This window comes from Pygocentrus nattereri, chromosome 6, assembly GCF_015220715.1.
Source record: "Pygocentrus nattereri isolate fPygNat1 chromosome 6, fPygNat1.pri, whole genome shotgun sequence".
In the NCBI taxonomy this organism is placed as follows: Eukaryota; Metazoa; Chordata; class Actinopteri; order Characiformes; family Serrasalmidae; genus Pygocentrus; species Pygocentrus nattereri.
The window spans coordinates 16633401-16645305 of record NC_051216.1 but is presented as its reverse complement, the minus strand read 5'-3'; positions in this window follow the sequence as shown (position 1 = coordinate 16645305).

The following is an 11905-nucleotide window of genomic DNA, read 5'->3' as shown; positions in this document are numbered from 1 at the left end:
AATCTCTTCAGCCTGGTTACGAAGCAACATTCAGTTCTGATCACTATTTACCTTATGTAACCTTGGCCAAGTTTCCAGGAAGCACCAGGCTTTCTGATGACATCTATTAAACATGTGACTCCAGGCTCCTGAAGTGAAAGTCCCACTGGTCTTAGCTTGTTTACCTGAAGAAGCAGTATCCTCATCCTCAAATCACACTCCATCTCTCCATCTCCTACTCTTCCTCACCTACTTTCCCAACTGGGACCCTCTGCTGCGGTGCTAATCCATTATGAATCAATTACTCATGCTGCTGGGCGCGACGTTCTTTAATCTTTCTCTTTCATCCAATTATGCTGCCTGACAGCCTTGCATAGTGAGAAGAGCCTGCTCAAGTTTCATTTGCACCTTTTTTCAACAAAAGCTGGAACCAGACAGAAGCAGAGACCCTGAGAATGCCACAGAAGAGACCTACTGACTCTTTTTTTTAGATGAAGAGACTCTACGGTGAACCCATCGACGTAGTCATCTTTTTCAAGACTAATAATCTTCACTTGTTAGATGTGCTGCAGTGTCATCCTTCCAGTGCCTCTATCCCAAGGCATATTTGACTCAGCACTCAAAATGAGGTCAAATATATTCAATTTCTTACTAAAAAGGCTTTCACTGCAAGGTTTCAGTGAAAAGCTGATGAAAAGGCCTTTCTTCTGCACGGAGAGCTGTAATATGTGCTGAAACTCATTTGAGTGCATTTACATTATCTAATCTAAATCAGAGTCAAAGTCTACTTTATTGCCATAGCCATTACCCTCGCCACCATATTATTCCATCATTAACCGGTTTCTAAAGGCACCTTAGTGGCCATTCTGCTGGCAGAAAGGAAATTAATTCTTATATGTTTTAATTAATGTGTTTTTTCTTTAACTTTCTGTCAGATTAACTAGGCCACTGTTGGCTGTTGCAAATGTTGCAAGTCTGTGCTGAGTTGCTAGTAAGCAATGAAGGATAAAAGGGGAGATGGGATAAAAAAATTCAGCTTGCTTCTGGTTTTGCAAATCACATTTCCTTTCAAATATATTCCATCAGGGTTACTGAAGAAAAAATAGTGTAAAACATAACAAATGGACCTCCAAAACATAAAAAAATGCATTTTATGGCTGCTGTTAAAAAGGGCTAATCTTAAGAATTATTTTTCAGAGCTGCTATGGACGCCATGGTATTAAAACATTGAAAATATTAATTTTGAAATACATACACCCCTTCATGTCCTGTAAGGATCTCTCATTTACTGTCTTTCACGAAAACCACTGTCAATGATCTATACTGGGTTGGAATTCACCCTATCAGAGAAAAGGGAAAAGTGGAAAGGGGGCATGACATACGCCTTGCATGCAGCACGTTACAGAATATCAAACCCATGATAACCCATGATTAACACATGAAATATTGAATTGTATCACCTCAGAATCAAAAATCCTATAAAACCTGAAAATATCATGTTTAAAATTAAAAATTATATTTTTAATATAATTACTATGAAACCAATATGTAAGTGTAGTTATGAGGTGAGGAATTGAAGTGTGGGCCCACATATGGCTCCCGCCAGTTTAAAGGGTTTAATGTGAAAGTGTTGGAATGAGGTAGTTAATTATGAGTTTGGGAGGAAGACATACTAAGAAGCTTAATGACTTTGGGGGTAGACACTGCCTTGGTTGGTGCTGGACCAGATGGTTTGGTACTATTTGCCAGATGGCAGCAATGAGAAAAGAAGGCGTGATGTATAGATGTTGGAGGTGAGTGGGAGTGATGACCCACTGATGCACAGGATTGATTTCATTACCCTCTAGAGGCCTCTGCAGTCTGATATTGTGTAGATCCATTTGTTATATTGCTGTAGTACTCGAGTCACAGTCTTGTCTCGGTCTCAACATCACTTGGACTCAGTCTACTCTTGGTCTTGGGGTAAAGTAGACACGGAAATTGTTGTCGAGACCATCCAAGTGTGATTCCTCTGTCTGAGGTAACTGGAACTTTTTTATCACTATTGAATATCAATAAAATCTTCAAACAGAATAAAACTTGGTGGTCAAAATTAGGATATGAACAGAATTATCCACAGAATCCATTGATTTATTTCAAGTATTGAAATTTATTTCCATTGATTTATTTCAAATTGATTTAATTCAAGTAAATGCTAAAGTGTTTATTAGACACTCCATGTATTTTGCTACTATAATAATAATAAAAACAATGACAATAATAATAATCATCATCATCACCATCATCTGTAGTAGTAGTGGCTTGTGGTGACAGAAGATTTGCTAAGCATTGACTAAAAGATGCATAAACATCATGTTTGGAAAAAAAAACCAACATGGGACACTTTTTCCCTACATTTTTTACTGACCCCATTTGTAGTGGACTATCTGACTTGTTGTCCCTTAATTTATTTACATTTGAGACATCTACACATTTAAATGAAATCCATTTGCTGCTGGTTGAGAATCTATTTAATCCTTTCCATGATGACTTCATTTAATTTAATTTAATACATTTTTAATAATATTAATGGATTTATAATACTTGGTTTGTATTCAGTTGAATTTAGATGGTGATTCTAAATAAGTCTTGGACAACAAAGGAAAAGCACTTGTAGTTGTGAAGGATTCTTCAAGTTGTGTTCATTTCTTGAGATTTCTTTTTTTAAAAAAAGATGTACTGTTACACCTTCTTTTGCAAAGAAGGCTTATTGTCCAGACGGGGTTCTCTCTACATGACCACAGGTATGTTCAGCTGTTTCAGCCACGCTCACTGCTCACAAGTGCAAAAAGTCAAGTATACAGTCATCAGTGAATACTGGAAGTAGAATGGTTCATACTGTAGAGTTTAGTAACTTTCAGCCTAGCACTGTCATAGAATGCCATTTTTTCAGTTCAACAAATTTTCAATTTCTGCCCTACTAGAGCTGCCCTAGTCAACTGTCATTGTGATTTGCAAACGTCGAGGACAAACAACAGCTTCATAGATTGGGTTGTGGCCTAGTAGTCGCAAACAAGCCTAAGATCATGATGGGCAAAGCCAAGAGTTGGCTGGACATTCATTGAACTCTAGAGTAGTTGAAACACATTCTCTTCCTCATTTAGCAGTGTGATGGATGAATCTGGGTTTGGCAGATTCAGGAGTTCTCTACCTTCATGAATACATAGTACCAGCTGTAAAGTCTGATAGAGGTGGAATAAAGGGATTGTTTTTTACTGGGCTAGACCCCTTAGTTCCAGTAAAGAGAAATCTTTATACTACAGCATGCCGTCTTTCAACAAGCAGTTGCGTGGTTTTGTCTACATTCAGAGAGGTGTTCTCCTGATTACACACATTTACTGATGCTGACACGTGCAAATCAACAATAATCCTCAGTGTTGATATTTGAGCAATGTAGCAGATTCCCTGGCCTGACATGAGGCCTTGTTTGGAGGATCAGCTAAATCGTTCCAAGTCTGGTGGATTACACTGCTATCAAAGCATATTTATCCGTTTTCCAGCAGCTCATTATATCCATTTTTCAGCAGAATGAATTTACATTTAATTTTTGGCTCAAGTATTTGTGAGTAATACATTTACAGCCAGTATAAAGTGTATGATCAATATATAGTACTATACGAAAGTCAGAGACCAGCCTTTATTCACTTAATTTCCAGTCATAACACTGATTAAAGCACACATCAGAAAAAACAGTAGAAAACATATATTTAACAGAAATGTACACAGAAGCCTCAACAACAAAATATTTTTTTTCATATTTAGTGTGTCCACTTTTTATTACAGCTTCCATTCTTTTTAGAAGACTTGCTTTCAGTTTTTCACATAAGTTTCTCCCACCATTTTTTCCACACTTCCAAAATTCAGTCTTAAAAGTTGGTTACATTTACACAGGCAGTCAGTCCATTATTCTGAAAACACCGCCTATTTCTTTGTTTGATTTGCAAATTTTCTTCTTTTTTTGTCTACAACCCCAATTCCAATTAAGTTGGGACGTTGTGAAAACATAAATAAAAACAGAATACGATGATTTGTAAATCCTTTTCAACCTATATTCAATTGAATACACTACAAAGACAAGATATTTAATGTTCAAATGGATAAACTTTATTGTTTTTTGCAAATATTCACTCATTTTGAATTTGATGCCTGCAACAAGTTGGGACAGGGGCAACAAAAGACTGGGAAAGTTGAGGAATACTCAAAAAACACCTGTTTGGAACATTCCAGAGGTGAACAGGTTCATTGGAAACAGGTGAGTGTCATGATTGGGTATAAAGGGAGCATCCCTGAAAGGCTCAGCCGTTCACAAGGACGGGGCGAGATTCACCACTTTGTGAACAATTGCGTGAACAAATAGTCCAACAGTTTAAGAACAACGTTTCTCAACATGCAATTGCAAGGAATTTAGGGATTTCATCATCTACAGTCCATAATATCATCAAAAGATTCAGAGAATTGGGAGAAATCTCTGCAAGTAAGTGGCAAGGCAGAAAAGCAACACTGAATGCCTGTGACCTTCAATCCCTCAGACGGCACTACATTAAAAACTGACATCATTCTGTAATGGATATTATCACATGGGCTCAGGAACACTTCAGAAAACAACTGTCAGTGAACACAGTTCGTCGCTCCATCTACAAGTGCAAGTTAAAACTCTGTCATGCAAAGCGAAAGCCATATATCAACAACACCCAGAAACGCCGCCAGCTTCTCTGGACCTGAGCTCATCTGAGATGGACTGATGCAAAGTGGAAAAGTGTCCTGTGGTCTGACGAGTCCACATTTCAAATTGTTTTTGGAAATCATGGATGTCGTGTCCTCCGGGCCAAAGAGGAAAAGGACTGTCCGGATTGTTATCAGCACAAAGCTCAAAAGCCAGCATCTCTGATGGTATGGGGGTGTGTTAGTGCCCATGGCATGTGTAACTTGCACATCTGTGAAGGCACCATTAATGCTGAAAGGTACATACAGGTTTTGGAGCAACATATGTTGCCATCCAAGCAATGTCTTTTTCAGGGACGTCCCTGCTTATTTCACCAAGACAATGCCAAGCCACATTCTGCACGTGTTACAACAGCATAGCTTCATAGTAAATACTAGACTGACCTGCCTGCAGTCCAGACCTGTCTCCCATTGAAAATGTTTGGCGCATCATAAAGCGCAAAATATGATAATGGAGACTCCGGACTGTTGAGCAACTGAAGTTGTTCATCAAGCAAGAATGGGAAAGAATTTCACCTACAAAGCTCCAACAATTAGTGTCCTCAGTTCCCAAACGCTTATTGAGTGTTGTTAAAAGGAAAGGTGATGTAACACAGTGGTAAACATGACCCTGTCCCAACTTCTTTAGAACGTGTTGCAGGCATCAAATTAAAAATGAGTGAATATTTGCAAAAAAACAATCAAGTTTATCCGTTTGAACATTAAATATCTTGTCTTTGTAGTGTATTCAGTTGAATATAGGCTGAAAAGGATTTGCAAATCATTGTATTCTGTTTTTATTTATGATTTACACAACGTCCCAACTTCATTGGAATTGGGGTTGTACTTTCTTTTCTTAGTAACAGCTTCATGACAGCTATGCATCCTTTCAGACCCATAGTGTTGAGTTGTCTTCTCACAGTGGAAGGATGGACAAGAGCACATGACTTTTTTCAGATCTGAAGCAAAAGTGGAGTTTTCTCCCCTCTCTCTCAAAGATGCAAGCTTTAAATACTGTTTATCTGATGGGGCAGTGTTGGTGGTCTTGTTTGTTATTAGTCCAGTTTTCTGTTTATTTTAAACATTTTCTGACCTCCAGTTTTTGGAACTCCTGTTTTTCACTTATTTTCAGTTCACCTTCCTCTTCTTATGTCCATAAATTATCACTGATGTCAGAACAAAACCTTATATCTCCAAAATGGTAACTTTACATTAGAAGGATAAAACATATTTTACTGTTAGTGCAACCAAACCTTTTTTTAAAAGTAGTTTTGTGCCATTTCTTTTGGTCTCTTCATCATAAAATTTACACACAAAGTAAAGGGCAATGGGCATTTTCAAAGTTTGTCAAAAACTGAAAAACAAAAATGAAGATAGAAGGTTTTGCTCCAACAACTGCATTATGATGTGATATTTCCATCCTTTGAAACATCTACTGAAAAATGAATAGCTTGTACATAATGGTGGTCTGCGACACAAGACAGCAGACAAAGCGGGAGAGGCCGAATGATGAATGTTTCTGTGCTGCTTTAGTACCGGAAATAAAAATATATAAAAGAACAACAAGGGGCGGTGAAATAGCCCATTGATGCTGTTGAATATGCAGAATGATTTTAGATTCTCTCAAGGGCATGTCTGCAGTTATTTGTGTGGAAGGGAAAAGCTTTCAGGAGCAGCCTGTTATTTTCCTCTCCCCAGGGTCCAGGGGATGACTCTGTCCCTCTCACTGCCCTCCATCAATGATGCAGTAGGGTGGCACTCTCTCCAAAAACCTCTGCATGTTTTACTGCACACGGTCACCTTGCTCACCCTCACCCCCCACCTGAGAGAAGATTGTCTATAATTAGCAACAGAGGGGAAAACACGAACATAACTGTTTGCATATGTTGAGAAGAATTCAGTTTATGAGGTTCTGCATTTAGGGAAAACACTTAGGAGGCACATATATGATGAATTAAGTGTTCTTTTCAAAATATGTTGCCTCTAGTAATTACTTACAAGCTTAAAGAATATCTAGACTAAATATGAGAGAAAACTGGTGCCAAAAATTCTTGAAAATCAACTAATTCATGTTGAAGTGTAATATTCAAATTTGATTTTTGCTTGTTCAGCTATGTTAAGCTTATATGATTTAGTTGATGTTATTATAGTGGTATGATGTTACATTTACTGTGGAGTATGAGCGGGTTTAGCCATTAGCTAATAAGTGCCTCTTCATTACTCAATGTTCTGCCATTACCAACATCAATCCACACTCTTTTACTAATATATTTTTGTTTAATAAATTCTTATAAAACAACACATGTTCAAATGTTCCATGCAGGATAAAGTAAACAGATGTATCTGGGTTAATGAATGTGGCTCTTTATCATTATAAGCTGGTGTCTCCTCTAGATTGACATACTCTTTGGCTCAGTCTACCACACTTGGAATAAATGCAGCTTAGACAACGGAAACAATATTTATGGACCAGTAGCTTTTGATACTTAAAACATCAATCCAAGACTTTTCACTGTCAACACAGTGATGCAACTTGGTGTAATCTTTGCTTGCAATCAGTCTGTCATGCTGAAAGACAAAGTGTGGAAATTCTGGGATCATTTTCACCAGAAGTTAATAGTCTTCCAATGGTTTAATGCACACTCTTGTATTATCTTCTACTAGCAAAAGTAAGTAAAGTAAGTCCTTTTTAAATATGGTGGTATTACTTTTAATCTTTCAAGACAAAGTCATAAAATCTCTGCTCTGTTGTGACAGGTGTGACTGTGGCAATGGTTACAGGAACAGATCTCAGCCCAGTTTTGTGGTTTTCCTCTTTTCCTCACTGGCAAGTTTTCAGGAGTTCAGTATGAGTGGTTGTTTTTTTTTTTGTCAAAGGACAGTTTCTACCTGAAATACAATCTGGAGTGAACCTAAGGGAGAGATAAATAGTGGAAAATTCTGAAGTGCTGTGAGCTCAATCTTAAGAGATGCCACAGCCATCCATGGCAGGGAGTCCAAGACAGTGTAATAGTCCTTGCTCTCTCTGTGTAATATGGATGGTCCGCTCTCTCCCCTATTACTTCAGTGCAATGTTAGCCAGGAGTCTGGAGTCTGCTTGTTCTATAAAATTTGCTGTGCAAAATGTAAATAAAAGCAGACTGCAATCATGTGCAAATCATTTAAACCCTACATTTACTTGAAAATAGTAGAAAGGCAACATATCAAATGTTGGAACTGAGAAATTGCATTGTTTTTTGAATTTGTTGCCTGCAACAAGTTTAAAAAAAAGTTGGGACAGGGGCATGTTTACCACTGTGTTGCATCACCTCTTCGTTTAACAAGTGTTTGGGATCTGAACAGATCAATCGCTATAGTTTTGAAAGTGAAACGTTATGCCATTCTTGTTTGAAATAGGATTTTAGCTGCTCAAAGTTTGGGGTCTCCTTCGTTGTATGCGACAAATGTTTTCAGTGGGTTACAGGTCTGGACTGCAGGCAGGCCAGTTTAGCACCTGGAGTCTTTTACTGCAGAGCCATGTTGGTGTAATCTGTACAGAATGTGGTTTTGAATTGTCTTGCTGAAATAAGTAAGGCATTCCCTGAAAAAGATGTCACCTGAATGGGACCATCTGCACCAAAACCTGTATATATCTTTTAGGTGATGTGAAACTCAGCCATGCCCTGTGCTCTAAGACACCCTGATACCATCAAAATTTGAACTATGCGCTGATAAAAAGCTGAGCGGTTCCTCTCCTCTTTAGCCCATAGGACATGGCATTCATGAGTTCCAAAAAGAATTCAAGAAGGATTCATTGGACCTCAGGACACTTTTCCACTTCTCCTCAGTCCATCTTAAATGAATTCAGACCCAGAAGAGGCAGTGGTGTTTCTGGATCCTCTTTATAGATGGTTTCTTCTTTTGAAGTTTTAACTTGCATTTGTGGATGCAGTGAAAAAATGTGTTCACAGACAATGATTTTCAGAAGCGTTCCTTAGCCCATGCAGTGATTTCCACTACAGAATTGTCTGATTTTAATGCAGTGCCTCTTGAAGGCCTAAAGATCATGGCCATCCAGTATTGATTTTCAGCCTTGTCCCTTGCAGGGTCTTTGAATCTTGTGATGATATTATGTACCATAGATGATGAAATACACAAGTTATTTGCTAGCCTAGGTTGAGAAATGTTACTTGCCCATGGAGCAGTGAACCTTTCCCCATCGTTACTTCTGAAAGTTATAACCAATCATGTTACTAACCTGTTGGCAATTAACCTAATTAGTTGTGAGATGTTTCACCTGGTGTTTTGTTTATCAGTCTTTTGTTGCCCCTGTGCCAACTTTTTTGAAACATGTCATCAAATTCTACATGAGCATGTATTTTTCAAAAATGATATGCTGTCTTTGCACAACTTTTAAATACAGAGTTTAAGTGATTTGCACAGTATTACATTCTGGTTTTAATCACATTTTGCTCTGCATCCAAATGTTTTTGGAAACAGAATTGTAGTAGAATTGTCTGTTAGTGTTCTCTTGACTTTAGTATTTTTTAGCAATTGTACTTTTGAAATATTTTTCTATTTTTTTGCTGTTGGTGTTATTTGATGCATGTTTTAGTATTGTCATGTTTTACTATTTAATTTATTTATTTGTACTAAATTTTGTTTCTTCGCAATCTCTGTTTTCAATTACATTACAATGTAAAGTATTTTGAGATGCAGTTTATTTGTTATTGTTATTAACATTAACAACAACAACAACAACTTAAAATCACAAACAAAAACAAACAAATAATAATAATAATAATGTTCCCATAGGCTCCAGCACCCCCCGCGACCCTGACGGAGAAGCGGCTTAGAAAATGGATGGATGGATGTTCCCTCAGTGTGTTGAGCTGTGTAATGGTGTTGCAGAAAAAATAGTGCAGTGATGATTCAAGCGACGTGGAAGAAACAGCACATCTGCACTATTACAAGCTTTTTCAATTTGTTCCAAAACCAGTGAAAAAATGTGAAGTATGATTCTACACACAACAAAAACTTTTCTTTAGATTCAAATCAAAGAGCGTACACATTTGCCATTTCCACCTTTTTTCTGCTTGTTTCAATGAACTACAATGGAAAAAAAACTCAATTGAAGTTACACTGTGCTTTTATGATTGCTATATATATATATGTCAGTAGTTCCAGCAAATTCTAAGGAGTTAGAGTAAGAATGAGAGAGAGAGAGAGAGAGAGAGAGAGAGAGAAAGAGAGAGAGAGAGAGAAAGAGAGAGAGAGAGCTAAGTGTTCAAAAAGCCTGAAGATTTACTATTGGCGGAGCACTGGAACTTCACCCTCAAGGTGAGGGGAAGTGAGACAGCAAACTTTTCAAACTTCAGCTGTTCTCTGACATACTTACAAGCCCCTAATCCTCGCCCTTGATATATCAGCACAGCTCGATCAATAAACAGTGCTCTCCTAAAAAACATATGCACTATTGATTTCTCCCCCTTCTCTTTCTAATTTGGTCGGGGCTCATGGCTCAATGGACTACCCTAGTTACAGGCAGAATACGTAATGCATTCTGCACAGCATGTGAGCAGAGGACAATGGGGCATTCATTAATTAACATGGTTTAAAACAAATGGAGAAATAGAATGAGCCATCCTGAAGTAAAATGGGGAAACCTAATGCCTCTGTGGGTTTTTTTATGTTTCAGAGGCATGGCAGGCCAGTAGAACCTCATTCAAACATCACTGAAGTGATATTGCACCAGCAGATGATGTGTTTATTGGGGACACATCATTTTCATCTTATATACATTGGAAAGGATTTAGACAGGTAATAATAATCACTTTAATACACGTCACTCCAGAGTTGAAGTGAATCAGGTTGTATTGGTCGCTCTGTACTCTTTGAATCAGTGAGTGATGGAGACAGGACTCTTGGATGGGAAGTTCCATTTCAAAACTTTGCCAGACGGCACCCTCGACAAAACTAAGGCTATGTGTAGCTACTATCAGGCTTGGCTTAGTTTAGTTATCACAGAAGTGCAACCAGCCTACAATATAACATGCAAGCCAAGCACACACCTAAGAGCAACAGCATGTTAGTAACATGTGAGAGATTACACTTGGCATTGGAGCATCAACCTGCAGCAAATTAACGATAGCAAGACTAGCTAGGGAGCTAACACAATGACAATCACACTTACTGGTGAGTGAACAAAACTAAAACTCCCGCACAATTGTACTTTTTTTCTCTTGTTTCAGTTACACGAACTTCAGTTTAAGTTGCACTTAAAATCTTTCATTAGCATAAAATTTTAACTGATTAAAAAATGAAATAAACTTAATTACGAACAACTACACAAACACAATGAAATTTTTTAATAGCTTGACAGCCCTACAATGTAATATTCATAACAATATAGTTGCTGTTGGGACAAAACCATCTCTCTCCATTTTTGTCTTTTTTATTGTATTATATAATTTCAGAACTTTTGCTGCCCTTTGTATTGTGTGAAATGGTTGTGATGAATGGACCAATAATGCTCAAAAATGACTTGGAATAAAATATTTTACCTCAACACATATTACAAATTAAGATATTTAACCTTCTCCCAATAAGTGGCCATTCTGGGGACACAAGATTTTTATCAGACAGCAACAACATATGATATTCATAATTATTCTACAATAGATATTTTTTAAATTTTGGTATGAAACAGTCAAATGTCTTATATATTAAAGTTCTGAACATTTTTCTTCTCCTGTAAAGTTACTTGGGAATATGATGTTTTGCTCTGACAGTGATGGTATATTCCTTTAGTACAGTTTCTTTGTGTATTCTGATACACTGTATTTCCAAAAGTGTGAAAACACCTGCTACTTCAATGTTTCTTCTAAAAAATCAAGGGTATCAATATAAAGTTTGTCCCCCTTTGCTGCAGTAACAGCCTCTGAGAAGGCTTTACATTAGATGTTGAAATATTGTTGTGAGGATTGGATTGCATTCAGACACAAGAGCATTAGCGAGTTTAGGCACTTCTGGATCACTCCAACTCATCGCCGAAGGTACTGACTGGAGCTCCATCACTACAGAGAACACAGGTTCACTGCTCCACAGCCCAGCACAGGCTTGGCATTGGGCAAATGCACAGCTGCTCCAGAGCGTCCCATTCTATTGGATATGTTTTTATATAGAGATTTTACAAGCTGTGTGTGCA